This window comes from Drosophila ananassae, chromosome XR (assembly GCF_017639315.1).
Source record: "Drosophila ananassae strain 14024-0371.13 chromosome XR, ASM1763931v2, whole genome shotgun sequence".
Taxonomy (NCBI): domain Eukaryota; kingdom Metazoa; phylum Arthropoda; class Insecta; order Diptera; family Drosophilidae; genus Drosophila; species Drosophila ananassae.
The window spans coordinates 20381601-20397911 of NC_057932.1; the positions used below are offsets into that span (position 1 = coordinate 20381601).

General features: G+C 38.6%; 1 protein-coding gene and 1 long non-coding RNA gene across 2 annotated transcripts in view; one reads left to right on the top strand and one right to left on the bottom strand.

Annotated features, from left to right (window-relative positions):
* LOC6502012 (hornerin) overlaps positions 1 to 15235 on the bottom strand; it is a 76175-nt gene extending 60940 nt beyond the window's left edge. The window contains exons 1-2 of the mRNA XM_044717566.1: positions 14381 to 15235; positions 10795 to 10970 (exon numbers count right to left, since the gene is read on the bottom strand). The gene's annotated coding sequence lies outside the window, so the exon portion shown is untranslated. The remainder of the gene's footprint in view (positions 1 to 10794; positions 10971 to 14380) is intronic.
* A 153-nt stretch (positions 15236 to 15388) lies between these two features.
* LOC123257696 lies at positions 15389 to 16045 on the top strand. Its single transcript, XR_006507807.1, has 2 exons — positions 15389 to 15854; positions 16016 to 16045. It is a non-coding gene; the product is annotated as an uncharacterized LOC123257696 (long non-coding RNA).
* Positions 16046 to 16311: the final 266 nt, after the last annotated feature.

The following is a 16311-nucleotide window of genomic DNA, read 5'->3' on the forward strand; positions in this document are numbered from 1 at the left end:
TCTCCAGCTTCTTCTTCTTCGTTTTCTCTTGACATTTGATGTTCGGCGGCTTGGCGGTTTCAGCCTCAAATTTCAATGAGCATTGGGCCACTTAAGTGGCGAGCCAGGACCAGGACGAGGACGAGGACGAGGGGTTACTGTCATCCGATATTCGCCCAAAAGTAGCTCAGGTAGTGGCTCTACGGGTAGTCCTCGACCCGGTCTTCAGACCCGCAGTGCGCGGGAGGCAAGAAAAACACACTTTTTGGAACACTTCATGTGAGTCTTTCGATGCAGAGAGAGAAATAACTGGGTGAGAAGGTAAGGGAGTTGCCAAAAACTGTCTAGAGAACCTCGAAGACCTTTTAAGGATAAAGAGATCTGGGAATTTGTGGAATCAAGGGACTTGTAAGATGGTATTGGGAGTGGAAGATACTAATACAGACTCAAAAGTGATATAATAGATGGTAATATGATCTTAAGATTGATGTAATAATGGTATCTATTAGATACTAAACCTTTTTAGATCTAGAACCTTGTAGAAAACCTCATAGAAATAGCACTAGACAACCCTATAACCCATATATAATAGACCTGGAATAAAGAGATCTCGAAATTCGTAGAATAAAGATACCTGTAGATCTCAAGATTGGTGTAGAAATGACATAACAGATTCAAAACCATTTCAGATCTAGGACCTTCTGGACCCATAACCCATTTTAGGATAGATAGAACACCTTTTCCCTAAGAACTGGTAGAAAAAAGATACTTTTTCTATGGTATATGATATAATAGACCATAATATGATCTCTAGATTGATGTAATAATGATATAATACACAGCAAACCCCCTGATACCTTGTAGAAACATATATTTCACATCATTAACCCCGAAACCCCTCGAAAGAACAAAGATTCCTTACGTTCCTCCTCGCAAAAACCGGTTAATGAAGCATTAGGGATGTCTCAAGGAAGTAGCCCAGTCCCAGGAAAGGGCCAAGGAAGTCCTGGAACAAAAGGGAGAGCCCAGAGAATGCTCAGAGAACTGGAAGCGAGAGTTACTTTGTCTTTGGGCCTCGCCTAGTCGCCTAGAAGCGGAAATCGCGCTAAGTGCCCCGACACGCAAAATAAACATTCTCTCGCTCCGCTTCAAAGGGGGAAACCTTTAATAATCCTTCTCCTAATTTCTCTTATATATTTCCTTTTTTCAAAAAACACTTTTCGCCTTTTTTTCGCTTTTTTTTCGCTTTTTTTTCCCCTTTTTTTTAGCGGGTGCAACACACTCTCGAGTACTCGAAGTGAGTCAGTCAGCGGCGCTCGCAAAGGCCTTCCCACTGTGCAGGCCCCCCCTTTATTTTACTTTATTTTTTACACTTTTTATTTATTTTTTAGTGGTGAGTCGGGTGTTGGCCAGTGTCGGGCAATAACCCCTTTCTGGTCGGAAGGGGGGCCGCGAAAAAAAAAACAACAACAAGTCCCCCCTTTAAACCAAAAAATAGGGGAGCGAAAAAGATTTTTTAAATTAAAAAAAGGATATTTTTTAATATTTAAATATAGATTTTATTAAAAAAATACTTTAAATCTATGAGAAGTCTTCAGGAAGTCTTCAAAAATCTGAAAAAATAGCTGCCAAGCCTGAAATTTCTAAAATTCTGACCAAAAAACAATAAAAATATTTTGAAAAAACTGCCCAAAAAAGGGGGGGGAGTCCACTGCCGCCCCCCCTGAAATCCCCTGAAAAAGTGGCTTGAAAGGCCGGAGAAGAGAATCAACTGGAGAAAAATCGGGCCAACAACCGCAGTTGCTTTTCCCAACTCTCCTCTTCTCTTCTCTATTTTTTTTTTGTCGCCCCACTGTTTCGTTAGTTTGATGATGACTACCCCCCCTTTGTGAAATTTCATTTTTTATTTTGACTTTTTTATTTTTTTTTTTTGTTTGTAATTCTCTTACTTGCCAGCCTTGCCAAAAAGGGGAGCCTTTTTGATTGAGAACTGAGAGTAGAACCCGGTAGGGACCGGTCACAAAAGGCGCCAGCTGCAGCCGCAAAAGGGGAGCCAGCTTTGGGGCTGACTGTGACGGGAACTGTGACTTTCGCAGTGACTTTCGCAGTGACTTTGTACCGGAGCTCAAGTCATTAGGCTCTGGGATGGAGTACCAGGAGTACCGAGAGTACCGGAGTCAATAACCAACTGCTTCCCCTTGGGCCTTTGTTTGACAATTTCAGCGAGGGTCCTGGCAACCTGGTGCCTCGCCCCCCACAGCCCCCACTGGCATTGTGTCTTGGCCAGGCCAACAAAAATACAAAAAAAAGGGGGAAAAAATATCAGTGAAAGGCCTTAAAGTTGCCTTGATTTTTGGGCAAAATATTAAATGGCATTAAATTGATAATTTCTTCAAGTTTCTTTCATCTTCAGGTCTTCAAATAATAAAAAAAAAACAAAGACCCTATCTGGAATTCTGAAGCTCAAAGGCTGGAGCGGGTCCACGTCCTCGTCCAAGTCAAGAAGGGAATTACATACAAAATATTTTATAATAAATTCCGAAACGGCAAAAGGAGCAAAGGGAGCCAGGAGCCAGGAGCCAGGAGGAAGGAGCTCACATGCAAATAGCAGTGCTGGTGGTGGTGGTGGTGGGGGTGGGGCGGAAAGTAAAGTATTGCAGAAAAACTAGTTTACAGAGCGCCCCCCTATTTTCCATTTTCCATTTTCCATTCCATGCCAACCCCCCAAACCCCCCCTTGGTGGCACACTCATATGTAGCAGGAATTATGATGACATGCAGGGGGGGTTGTGTTTTGCCAACTTGTCTACTTAATCCTGGCGCGAGGGAGTGGCTAAAAAATAATATATATATTGTATATATATTCCAAGAATTCAGGGGGAAGAAGGGGGGTCAGGGAGGGGCTGGGGGTGGACAGGGGGGGGGGAGACATTGCAATTGGCCGGGATGGCAGCCCTAAGCGGCGTCTCTGATTATTTGCATAAATTAATTACAAAAACGCTTCGCCTGCGGGGGCGGGGGCGGGGGCGGGAGACTACTGGCCACCAGGGGCGGCGAAAAAAAAGGGGGGGGAGTGGCACGCACATGAGGTTCGCCAAGGTAAACTTTTTTAATTATGAAAATTAAGTGCAGCGACGACGGCTGCAGCACAAGAACCCCAACCACCAGCCCCAAACGAGATGAAGAAGCGACTCTGGCCAAGGGTGAGGGGGCAGGGGCAGGGGCAGGGGCAGGGGGAGGCAACATGCAACACGCCACAAAAGGGGTACGCAGCAACTTTACGAGTGTCGCTGGCAAACAGATGGCGGCATTAATTGGATCTGCAGATTCTATATATATATTTTTTTTTAAAACAATAATCAGGACACAAGAACAAGTCACTAATTATTTATTTTTTAGTTCTCTAGTTAGTATTTAAATATAATTTATATTTAAATTTAAGCTTAGTAATAAGTAGTATATTATATAGAAAGTGAGGACTTCTAAGCTCCAAGACTAATATCCTTTTTAAAATAAAACTAAAATGAAAAAATTAAATATGATACCCGGTACAGCTCATTTTTGGTATAAGAGTTATTGTTTAAACTTTAAATATTGTAAAACTATTGTTAAAAAATTACTCAAAAAATACTACTCTATGAATCTATAAGAGAGTAGTAGTATTTTAGGAGTAAAGTAGTACGGTAGTGTAGTAGATAGTAGCAGATAGTAGTAGGGAGAGTAAAGTAACTATCTTTGAGTGAAAACCTTCTCCAACTCACTCTTTCTAACTGCAAGACTGCAAAATATTCAAAAATAATATGAATACAAAGAAAATAACGATTTTGGAACTATAATTTCTTAAATATATGATAGCTGGTACTTCTCTCCGTCTTACTGGTTAATAATACATATTTTTATTATTTAATGCAATATACTTTGACTAAATAAATAGTAAGTAGGTTAATCAGACTAATTAGAGCAAGTAGGGCAGTATTTCTATTAGTATTATTGCTATTATTAGTAGTATTGGTATTAAAATATACTAAACACTTAATAAATATAAGAAATATAATATACAAAATAATACTTCCCAAGTACCGACCAATAAAACCTAAAAATAAGCCATATTACTCCAAAAACAAGCTTCAAACTCCATATTCCTGACCCAATTTCGGCCAAAATGACACTCCCTTGTACCTTGTTTTCATTTAAAAAAAAAACCCCATTAAAAACGTATTAATGAACCAACAAAAAACCAGTTTAATGAGGCTTAATTAAATTTAAAAAAAGATGAAACAAAGGCCAACCGCAATGGATAATGTTTTTCGAGTTTGTTTACATTTTTTAATCACGAGTGATTTATGCATTCCAGGAATGTCATTTCATCCTTTAAGAAACTAAAAAAAAAAATACAGAAAAAAGGCAATGAAATATGATCCTTGGAAGCTTCCTGGACTGGATTCGTGGAAAACTAATTTCAAGAGCCTAGGAGAGAAGCTTTTGGGCCTTGAGTCTTAACTGTTTTCCGCTCGACTCCGAGCCTGGCTTAACCCTCTGGTGGCTCTGGCCGGAATGACGGCCACTCCCATTCAATTTGTGGCTGAAAAAAAACCGAAACCAAAACCGAAAACCGAAAACAGCGAGCACCTGAGAAAAAAGCACTTAAAATTCCACACAATTCGCCGTCAAACGCTCAACGCATGCGCAACAAAAGGCAGTTCACTTTTTTGCCTTTTATTTTTTGGGTTTTGGGTTTTGGGTTTTGTGAGTTTGTGGCTCGAATCGGATCGCTGGGCAGAAATTACTTTTTAAAATGCTGTAACACAAGCTATTTTTTTTTTTTTGGCTCTAATTAGCTGTTAAATCAGCGTTTCAGGGTGTAGGTGTTGCTGGAATTAATCACTCCGCAGATTTCCTAACTTTTCCATTTGATTTTCTGCCTCTTTTTTCCTGAGCAGTATTTAGTTTAGTATTTTTTCTGGTATGCTCCCTGGGCTCAAATACCTTCCTTATCGTTTCTTGGCACCCGCATTTGGCAAACTATTTTTAAACAATTTCCTACCATTTCTGGCCACTCTCCTGAAACTCTTTTTTTCTTTTTTCCAAAACCGGAAATTTTTATCATTAGCTGGGAAATTTCATTTTCGCTTCGTTCCCTTTTCCGCATGTGTCTTGTGTTTTCTTTTCACAGTTTTCCCTGGATTTTCCCTTTTCCCCCAGGGGTTTTCCTGACCTTATCCTTTTTGGAAGGGATTTTGCAATTAAAATACAAGGGATGGACTTCAAACTGATTTTGTTTGGTAGTACTTTTTATAAAAAGTTTATCTTTATTTCAAATATTTATTCTAACTTTATTATTATACCATAATTGTTATAAAATTATTGCAATATGGACATCTTTTTGAAACAAATCCCTTTAGAAGTGTAGTATTTTTTACAGTATTTTCTTGGGGCCTGCTCTTTAGGCCTTCTCTATAAGGTATTATGGGACATATCCTCCACAAAAGTTATTTAAAACACTAAATAGACTTTATTATAGAACCCATATTATTCTTCCACTATTGTATTACAATTTTGGATACTTTTTAGCAAAAAATCCCTAAAGAAATGAGTTCTAAGCCTGCTGTAAGCCTAGTACCTGTTACAGAACATTTTTTAAAATATTTAAGATACTCTAATATAAATCCCACACGATTCAAATTTTTATGGACTATTTCTTTAAGATTTCAAATATTTTTTAACCTCCAACTACCTTAATTTTTGCTTAAAATTTAAACCGTAATTGAAGCTCTTCTTGAAGCTGCCCTGCACTTTTTTGTGTCATTTCACTTTTTGGCACTTTTTCGCCTTTTTTTCGCCCCACAATTTTTTATCGAGCTACCCAGTTCCCCTAGCCTCTCTCCTCTCTCTTGCCCTTCCTGGCTGTTGCTTTATCATTTTTCTTCGTCTGCTTCCAGACCCCTGCCTCTTACTCCGCTCCACCCCCCCTATATTTTTGGCCAAGCTTAGTTTTTGGGTTCGAAGGCGACGCGACTTCCTGCACTGCCAGCGACATACATTCCCAAAAAAATAAAAAAAAAAATGTTTAAAAAAAGAGGACATGGAGGAAGCTGAGGAGTGGGGGGTGGCTGGGAGACAGGAAGCAATACATTCACGTTTTGTATCACTGTGTGTGTGAGGGGGCAGAGTCAGGGGGGGACAAATGATAAATGAATTTGTGATAAATGAAGCATGTGGCCAAAAGTTGAAAATACTTTTTACACACAGTTTTGGATTCCTGGCAGGGGGGGAGGCGGTCTTGGGCGCTCTTTGGGCGGTCTGGGGTTAGGGGGTTAGGGGGTCTGAGGGTCTGTTGGAATTTATATCGAATTATGAATGGAGAGGCCCCCCCCTCCTGCTCATTGGCCCAACAGATATCACAACTCCCGACAGTTTCGGACAAAAGCCGGGCTTCATTACCATTCGCTTTTCCTGAAAAAATGCCAAAAGTGTCCAAAATGCGAAAAGTATCAGGTTCTGTGCGAAAATATTCAAACAAGAGCTTCGAAAAGTTTGCGAAAATTTCACAAAGATATTCGATACGAGTTCGGGGACAGAAATGTCACAGAATTTCAAACAGAAAGTGTCAGAAGGTTTCTCAAAAAAAATAGTTTTTTTTGAAAAATAGTTCTCCAGGAATATTGAAAAATTTTAAGTATTGAAAAAATTGAAAATAAAACTGTCATCTAGTTTTGAAAAAGAATATTTTTGAAAATTAAACTGTTGGCCAGTTTGGAAAAGAAAAGTTTTGAAAGAAAAGTGTCAAAAAAAGAAGGTTTTTTTATGAGAAACTTTTTGAATATTTCAAAAATGATACTTCTGAAATATTGAAAAGAGTGTTTCTGAAAAATAACTAGAAAAATAATGTTGAAAAGAAAGTTTTTGAAAATTTTAGATCTAATATTTCAAAAGTAAAAAAGAAATGAAATTTTGAGCAATTTCTGAAAAAAATACTATTTCAGAAATATTGAAACTCTTAGAAAATATTGAAAATAAAGAGTACTTTTCGACAATTTTAATAAACATTTAAATTTTTGCTTTATTTCTTTCCCCGATGGCCCCATGATTTGTTATTATTTTTATTTTGTTTTATATTTGACTCTTTTTAACTTTTTTTAAACTTTTTTTTACGTTTTTTTGAGAAAGTAGCCAAACAAGTGAATCAGAGTGTGAGTCAGAGGCAAAAGGCAGGGGCAGAAGTGGAGCGATTACTTTTGAATAGTTTAACAGCTGTTCCGACTGACTGTGCATTGGAGAAATGGTGGAGAAATGTGGGAGAAATGTGAGAGAAATGGGGGAGAAATGGCGGAGAAATGGGGGAGGATGCAGTAAAATAAATGGTCAAGTAATTGGGAATTGAGATTGGTGCGGGGATTAAGTTGAAAATGAGTGGCTTCCCATCCTCGCTGCCTCTGCCTCCGACTCTGTTTCTGTTTCTGTGTGAAAAAGTTAGTTATATAGTTTAGTTTAGTAGTAGTGCTAGTACATAGTGGCTCTCTAAAGTTAATAAAGCCAAGGGACTTGAAGGACTTCCCTGGCCAGAAGCTGTTGAAATAATAATTTCGTTTTCTTGCCAATTCTTTGGCCATTTGATCCGAGAGTCTTGAATCCCCACAATCCCAATTCTGAAGCGTCTAGACGGTGGGTCTCAAGGTGCCCATTGTTTTCTATTCATGGAAGTGTGTGTGTGGCAGTGTGTGTGTTGGTCACTCCATGAGTCTCTCTCCGATATATTCGCTTTTTTTATTCCTATTTGCCATGTAAATCAATGCATTATTTTCCCACGTCGTTTCAACAAAAAAGGCCAAAACTCATTTATCAGAGGCGGCATTTCAACAACAAAAGGGGGGCCAATAACAACAATAACAATAACAATAAAAATAAAAATAACAAGAAGAAGAACAGCCCACACACACAACACAACAAGAAATGAGCAACATCATGGCCCATAGCCCTCTACTATGGCTAGTCGCTATTCCAGACTCCGATCTACATATATCTATATCTGTTCCAGGTGCTCGGAAATCGTAGAAATCATAGGAATCGGTTGGGAATTATAAACAATCGACTGCTGGTGATTGGGTAGTGTTTCAATCCACTACCTCTCATTTTTAACAAAAAGTTTCTAAAGAAAAGGCTAGACATTGTTTTTGAGATTAATTTATACAGAATACTGTATGAGCTCTTACTTTCCATAATATTTAAGGACTAATTAGACTAAATACTAGACTAGGTTCCTGAAAAGTAACTCAAATACTTGATTAAGTTGAAAAAAAGCCCAACAACTTCAAAACTTTGAAGCTTGTATGATATTATTTTTGAAAAAAGGTCTGGTCTTGAAAATAGCGCCTGTTTTAGATCACTTTTGACTTGAACTTCTGTTTTATGATTATTTCAAGCCACTATCCTTCAGATTTAATATAAATCCTTCAATTTTAAACCTTTTTCTTTTGAATATTTATATTTTATATTTTGAATACTTCTTGCTTCTTCTCAGTTTGTTAAGATAATAATAACTTATATTAAAATTATAAAAATAATCATTAAGACTTCTCTATTTTTCAGACCTTTAATAGCTCCTTTTGTGTTAAAAGTATTTAGAATTCTAATTTTTAAATTTTTTCGATAGTTTTCGATAGTTTTTTCGATAGAAACAGAGAGGAGAAGCTTCAAAAATGTAAGCAACACAACTTTCCAACACTTTTTGAAATAAAAGCAAGAGAAAAATAGAAGATTGTGGCTTATATCTCCACCTTACTACAAAGATACTGCAAGACCTTTCCTTCCAGACCTTTAAAAGATCTACTTTTATCCCAAATGCCCCCTAGAACTCCCCTTTTTCGACAAAAAACAAAGAAACGATTTAATTTGCACCCATATACTCTATAGCCCACAGATCGGCCCAAACATGTGTATATATCCGCCGTATATATTTCGAATAATGACCACAAAACTGCCATTAGACACGGCGCATAAACAGCAGAGCCAAGAGGCAAGAAAAAAACAAAAATTAAAGTGGATGGCAAACAGAGCGCATCGATGGCATTGAATAATAATAACTGCTGGCCCGGACTGGCTTCTGGGGATAAACATCATAACTTACTATAAGAAATTGTCAAAAAATAAACTACAAACTACTACATAAAAAAGACATAGACTTTTCCTTGAAATCTCTTGAGAAAAACCCACAAATCTCCCTTCTAGTACTTCTCTTTTTAAACATTTTCCCTCAGTGCACTTTTCTCTCCTCTGTTTGTTCATAATTTGTTTGTTCCGAGTGTTTGCTGGCGGAGTGTGGGGCTTGTGTGCATATTCCATTGATTTAATTGATTCAAAAAATAAAAAAAAAAAGTAAGAAAAAATTGAGGAAAAAAATTCAAATCACGAAAGTGTTAAGAAATCTCGAGCGAGAGACTAGAGAACCCTTGGCTTCTTACAGTTCTTGGCTCCCCCCCCGCTACCATTCTCAATTCTCCATTCTCCATCTGGTAAACAGGTTCTGTCAGCGAACTGTGAAGAATTCTCTTTCTTTCTTCATGTGCGAGTTTCTTCGTTCTGTTCTTCTGAACCTGCGTGCCCAAGAGTCCAAGACCACGTCCAAGTCCAAGTCCGAAGAGCCCAAGAGTCAACATTCCTGGCCTGGCCTGGCCCCCTTCCCCTCCTCGAACCGAAAAACCTGTTTTCCCAATAATAAAAACTAATTTATTTACTAGTTGTAGGTACAACGAGCCACCAGCCTCTACTCCGAAAACCTTAAAACCCACGAAACCATGGCGATAAAATACAAAAAAAAAAAATAAATAAAAATACAAATAAAAATGGAGAGTATGAGAGGGTTTCGAGAAGGGTTCGAGAAAACTGCGTGTGTGGCTAATCAGAACCAAATTGATTTAAATTTGAATGGTTCGACGGTTAAAGTGCGATCACACACACACACATACACTGGAAAAAAAACGGAGGGGGGGCTCTGAAAAGTGAGAAAAAAAAGCGACAACTCGAGCGGAGTTGGGTTTCTTATCGAAAACGAGTTTGCTTTCTAAGGGGCGGCCTTCTATCTCTCCACTAGCTGGGTATTTTTTGTGGCTTTTTGGTATATTTTTTAAATATTTTTCAAAAAAAGTGGAGTATTTTGGTTCTAAGATTATGAGAGAGCTATAGAAGCACAGGATATAGAGATATATCTCTCTGCCTTTTATCTCTTGTAGTATTTTCTTAAAATATTTATTTAAAAATGGCTTTATTCTTTGAGATATAGAGATATATCTTTAAAATATTACCACTAATACTTGAATTTGTATTAAAATAGAAGAGTATTTAAGCCACAAATCTACTCTAATTGTGCAAAAATATATAAAGAATAAAAATAGAGACTATTAGAGATTGGCAGCTGCTGTTGTTATTTTTTGGGCGGAAAATAGCAGTCTGCGGAAAAGTATTTAGGAGGAAAAACTGAAACTGAAACTGAAACTGAAACTGAAGCTGAAACTCCGACTGAAACTGAAGCTATATGGAGGGGAACACCGGAACAAAGAACAATAACCGAAATTCGAAGAAAGTATCTTAAAGATAGCAGATATTAGCCGAAGCTGCTTGGCTGCAAAAGCCAAACAAAAGCAGCGGAAGTAGTAACTGGCTGGAGGAGGAAAAGCGCAAACTTTTGCGCTCACTTTTGACACAGAAGATGAGCAACAAGATACACACAACCCCAAAGATACCACGAGATACCACTATCTGTGAGATACTGGGCGTGAGAGGGCGGGAGGGCGGGGAGACAACAGGTGGCCTCCTCACTTACCTGTCTGTTTATGTTTTATTTTTGATGCAGCCGCTCCTGCCAGCTCCTGCTAGTCCTTGGCTATTGTTGCCGTTCAATTACTTGGTTTCAGGACCTTTGTTTTTCCACCTGGACCTCCTCGGTGGCTCGCTGCCGGGGCTGGGAGTGGCTCTGGAGTCCAAAGTTCGCCGGCTTAGCTGCAACAAGATCGCAATTTCGTCAAGAGTTTCCCGAATCTTAAAATACAAACAATAATAGCCCCCCGAAATGGATAAACAGAGCAGTTTTCGTCACGAAAATATTTTGCTTTCTGAAAGTGGTTAGTTTTTGAAGATATCTCGTTCGAGAAGAGCCTCTGACTCTGACTCTTCGTCTTGTTTCAAAAACTATCCAAAAACTAACACTCTTCTGAGTCACAAACTGAAAACCGCAACAGAGAACCATCTTAATTTACATTTCGAAGAGGAGGGCCTCATCTTGTAGATATCTTGGCAGTTCTTTTCACAAGGACAGTCATAAGGATAGTGTCCTTTATAAACTAGAGACTATCATAGCTTCTTTTGCCAAGAAGACTGAAGATAACTACTACAGTCCCACTATAGCATCTATGCCAGAATAATGTCTATATTTTGGCCTTTTCTTTAAATACTTTTAATTAGAATACTCTTAAAACTATATCTATTTCTAGATCTAGATCTAAAAAAGACTCTTTCTTAAAACTAACTAATATTTAAGCCAGAAAATAGGCTAAAACTTAGTCTTGTGACAACTCCCAGACTTCTACTTGGACTCTCCCCTTAGAACTCTCAACCCCAAGTCTCAGAAACTACATATTTTTGAGAAATTCCAGCCCAAAAACACTCAATCGAATTAAAATGCATTCGGGTAGCAGTGACAGTGACACTTGCCCCAAAAAAAAATGACAAAAAAAAAGAGAAAAATAAAATAAGAAAAAGAAAAGCCAAATACGCAAAAAAAATAAGAAAAAAAGAAAAGAAAAGATACAGATACAAATACAGATAAAGATAGGAAATGGCAGGGCGGCAGAAAGTTATTGTAACTTTTGGCCGCCGGCGAGGCAGTGCACTGAGAGAAAAATAGCCAGAAAATGTATCCCAAAGATGTAGAGCCTCTCCCTTAACACTTTTCCTTTTGACCTTTGACTTCCGACTGTTTTTTAACCAGAAACCCCCCCAAAGAATGAAATTCTGGCAAAGATTCTGGCTTCTCCCAGGGCCAGCTCCGGCTGAGGTTGGCGCTTTTTATTCCATTTTTTATTCACTTTTTATTCATTTTTTTATCGCATATATGGCTGGTGTTATTTTTTCTGCTGAGATTTCATGCGAAGTGACACCGAGTCGAGCGAAACATCACGCAGAGACGACTCACCGCCCTTCTCATTAACATTTTTCCATTTTTTCTTCGAGTCTGCTAATCGATTTGAGTTTTGATTTGAATTTTGATTTGATTCCGTTTTGTATTTTAATCGGAGTCTGTTTAAAAAAATTATAAATAATGATGATGAGTGAGGGTGGGATGGGAAGATAGTTCCCACAGAAGCAGGGCTTCTCCGAACGACACTTTCCCAAAGCAATTCCAATTCCATTCAAAAGCCATGCCAACCTTCCAACCTGCCAACCTGCCGACATGAAGACATCAACATGCGACCGGAGTCCAAGTGGCCGACCATGAGTGGGCAGAAAGCCATCTCCAGGATGGAGGCAGGCAGGCAGGCAGCCAGGCAGCCGGAAGGGGCATGACGAAACGCTTTTCTTCCTCCAAGTGGAGCGCAGAGATACCAGAGATTGGCTGGGAAAGGGTATCTGAGTGACGGCTGGGAGTGATTTTCTTTAATCAGTCCATAACAATCAGAGTTGTGAACTCTGTACTCGTGGGTGGGAAGAAAGAGTCTCCTCCTCTCCACAAATCAATTGGAAGAAAAGACAAGGGAGGTAGCTAGTTTTTGCTAGTTTTTTACTTTTATTAATTAGATATTTCAGTGGACAATGGTATATATTAGTCATTGTGACTAAAAATCATCATAGTGGGTACTAATATCCCTCCAATCAGCCACTAGAGTTCAGAAAACAATCAAGAAAGGCTACCCTGATAGGCCCCACTTGGTTAGCCACTTTTCTGCATAATATTATAATAATAAACATAATAATACCAGAGTATAGGATGGCAGGTAATGGTAATAAGGCCTCAAGTCCAAGATAGCCATGATAGCTTCTACTCCATAAGGTATTATGGGATTTACTCTTTAAAAGGCCACTGCCAGTGGGAAGTTTATTTGTCGCACGCGGCGACTGCAATAAAAGCGGAGTAGAAACCCAGACCAAAAGGGCAAAAACATAATAATAAACATAAATAAATAATAAAAGAGAAGCGGCGGAGAGAAGCTGGCCCCAATCAGAGGCTGACAAAGGAAGCCCAGTCTTAATTGCTGGAGCCCGGGCCGGAATTCGGCCGGAATTCTCTGCTCTACTCTATGTTGGTCTTCCCCAAAATCGCTGCCACAAATCTCGGAAGACTCGGCACTCTTCGCCCCAATCTCCGACCCACATCTGCCGGGGTCACCCCTCCAGAGACCTCCAGAGGTTCTATTTCATTTCTAACTTGGTCTTAGACTCTCCAAAAAAAAGCATAATTGGCATTCAAACTCTTCTAATATAAGAGTTCCGACCATCCTTCTTCAAAAACTAAAGAGTTCTTTTCAAAAAAGTGATTTTTCTTAAAAAAGAAACCTAGAAGTACCCATTTTAGGGACTATACGAGTACCAGGTATAGTTATTTAACAAAAAAAAGTAAAAAACTTGTATTTAAGGAGGATATTTCTTAAAACTTTAACTCTTTTTCGAAGTTTATTGTATTATTGTATTCGAAATGCACTATTTTTTAACTTTTTTCAAACTGGTGAGTGATTTTTTGAGGAAATTTTAGACCAGAACTCGTAAGGCACATCTATAATATCACTTAGAAGTGTCAGGACCCATAGCTGGGCAGCTTTTGGAGAGTTTTTGGAGAATTGGAGAGTTTTAAGAGAAACATAACTTTTCAGATTTCAGAATTTTATTTCAGAAATTCTGGCATAAAACGGGTTTTGGAGTTTTGGAATATTTGGAAAACCCTTTTTTTTTTTTTAAGGAATTTGGCGAATTTTGAAGGCAAGAAGAGGAAGGGTGAGAGAGGACAGAGAGAGAGAGGGCTGCTCGATTACAAAAAGGGGAAACCAGAAACGAAAACCACAAGAACTGGTAGGAATATTGTAATGAGAAAAGTGCACTGCAGAGAGGCGGCCAGATAGAGAGAGGGAGGAGTGGCAGTTGATCCCATCACACACACACACACTCACTATCACTCTCATACACACGCACACTGGCAACAGTTACAACACTTACAAGAGACAGGTAAGCAAGATCGCGCACCAACTCGTTCTCACTCTCAGCGGTGCTGAGGTGTGCAATTGCATAGCATCTCTCTTCTCCTCTCGCTCTGGCCCGTGCAAAATGCAAGTGAATGGACAGAAACCAAAAAAAAAACAACACACGAATTAACAGTATTTCCTCTCCCGCTTCTATTTCACCTTTTGGACGCCGTTTCTTACCTTTCCTCCTTTATTCTTAGGAGTCCTTATTTTTTTTTTTTTTTTAAATTTTCGGTAAATATTTCGCAACTTTGTTTTGTTTCTCGTATTCCTCTAGAGATTTCTCCTTTTTTTTTTATTAAATTTTACTTTTTTTTTTTTACTTTTGGCACTCTCTTCTTTGATTCTTGAACTTAATTTTAATTGATTTTTTCTTAATTTCTTCTATTTTTTCTTCTTTTTTTTTGCACTTGGCTCACTTTGATGGAATTTTTCTCTTTCGGGCTTGGGACACAGAAAAAAAAATGCAACGATCTTTGTTTTTAGGATTTGGTTGTTGTTGTTTTATTTGTTGTTGTTGGGATAGTTTATATCCTCCGTCCTTTAATTTCTTCTATTTTTTTTGTTATTTGAAACGAAGGCGAAACGAAATACGATTGGGATGCGATATTTTCGAGATATTTGGATTTTCGGATTCTTCTCAAAAAAACAAAAAAAATCGTTTATTTGTGTTGGTAGGTTGTGGTTGTTGTTGTTGTTGGCGGTGGTGGTACAAGAAGTAGAAGAAGAACCGGTTTATTACAATTTCTCCTTTACAAATACACAGATACAACACACACACGTCGCACGCACACTCGCACACACACCCAACAACACCAGCAGGCGGAAGGCACCATGCACCATGCACCCAGGCACCCAGGCACCAGGCACCAGAAGAAGCACCAACACACGCGCGAGCGGCGGCCGTATTTCCTTATGGCCGACTAAAAAGCCGAAAAACTCACGAAAAGCCGATTTTCCTCGATTTTTCCCGTAGCCCCTCGCCGAGAGAACTGCTCACACCGACTTACAATTCCGTATTGAGGCGAGCCGTTCCCGCTATCATTTCGGAGAGCGCTGCGACGGCTCTTTCCCCATTACATCCAACATCGAACCGTTCGCAGCGAACAGCATCGAACCTCGGTCATACTTGGGTTTCGTTAAGGCTCTAACTCTAAAATTCATGGTTTTCGATTAAATATTTTTTATTTTTATCCAACCGTTTTAATTATTAATTTCTGAGGTTTTTTTATTTTTAAACAGAATTTATGGAATAAGTGATGCTTGCTCCAAGCTTGCTTCGAACTTCAAACCAGCCCCAAGTGTTCCATGTTCCATGTTCGATGTTCGATGTTTGATGTTCGAGAGGGGACTGTGTTTGTGGATTCCATTTGACTCAAGAGTGGAAATGATATTATTTTAATACAAAAAAATAACAAAAAAATATGTAAAAAAAATCGTATAACAAATAACAATGGTTTGAAATATTTAGCAAAGTTTAGACTATAGTTTCTGTATTTTTAATCGAACTAAAGGGTAAGACTCGCGTCCGCAAGTCCCCCAAAAACTGGAAGATACTTTAGTGCTTTTATTTTTTTAGCTCCAGTATGGGTGAACCGGTTGGACAGGATGCAGGAGCTGGAGGAGAGCCAGCCAAAATGCTACCAAAACAAAGGTTTGCTTTGAAAAAAAAAAACAAGAAATAAATAAAAATCAAAAATTAAAAAACAAAAAAGCAAAAAACCAAAAAAAAAATAGCAGGCTCGCTCGTTGAATTTTTTGAAAGAGCAAACCGACTCGACAACAATTTCTGCCACTTCTCTTCCTCTTTGGCAGCAAAACAACAACAACAACAACAACAACAACGAAAATGGCAACTGAAATGGCAAAGCGGCAACAACAACCACACACCCTGGAAACTGGGTGAGAACCGGTTCAGGTTCGTTCGCCCAAGGAATGCACAAAAAAAAAACACAACAACAACAACAATCCTAATAAAAAAAAGTACAACAACAACAACAAAAGCGGCAACAGAATCAGCCACAAAATGCAATGCTGGAAAAAATAGCAAAAGGTGCAAGGAAACAGTAAACACAAATTAAGAAAAAGTTTAAAAAATAAATTTATTATTA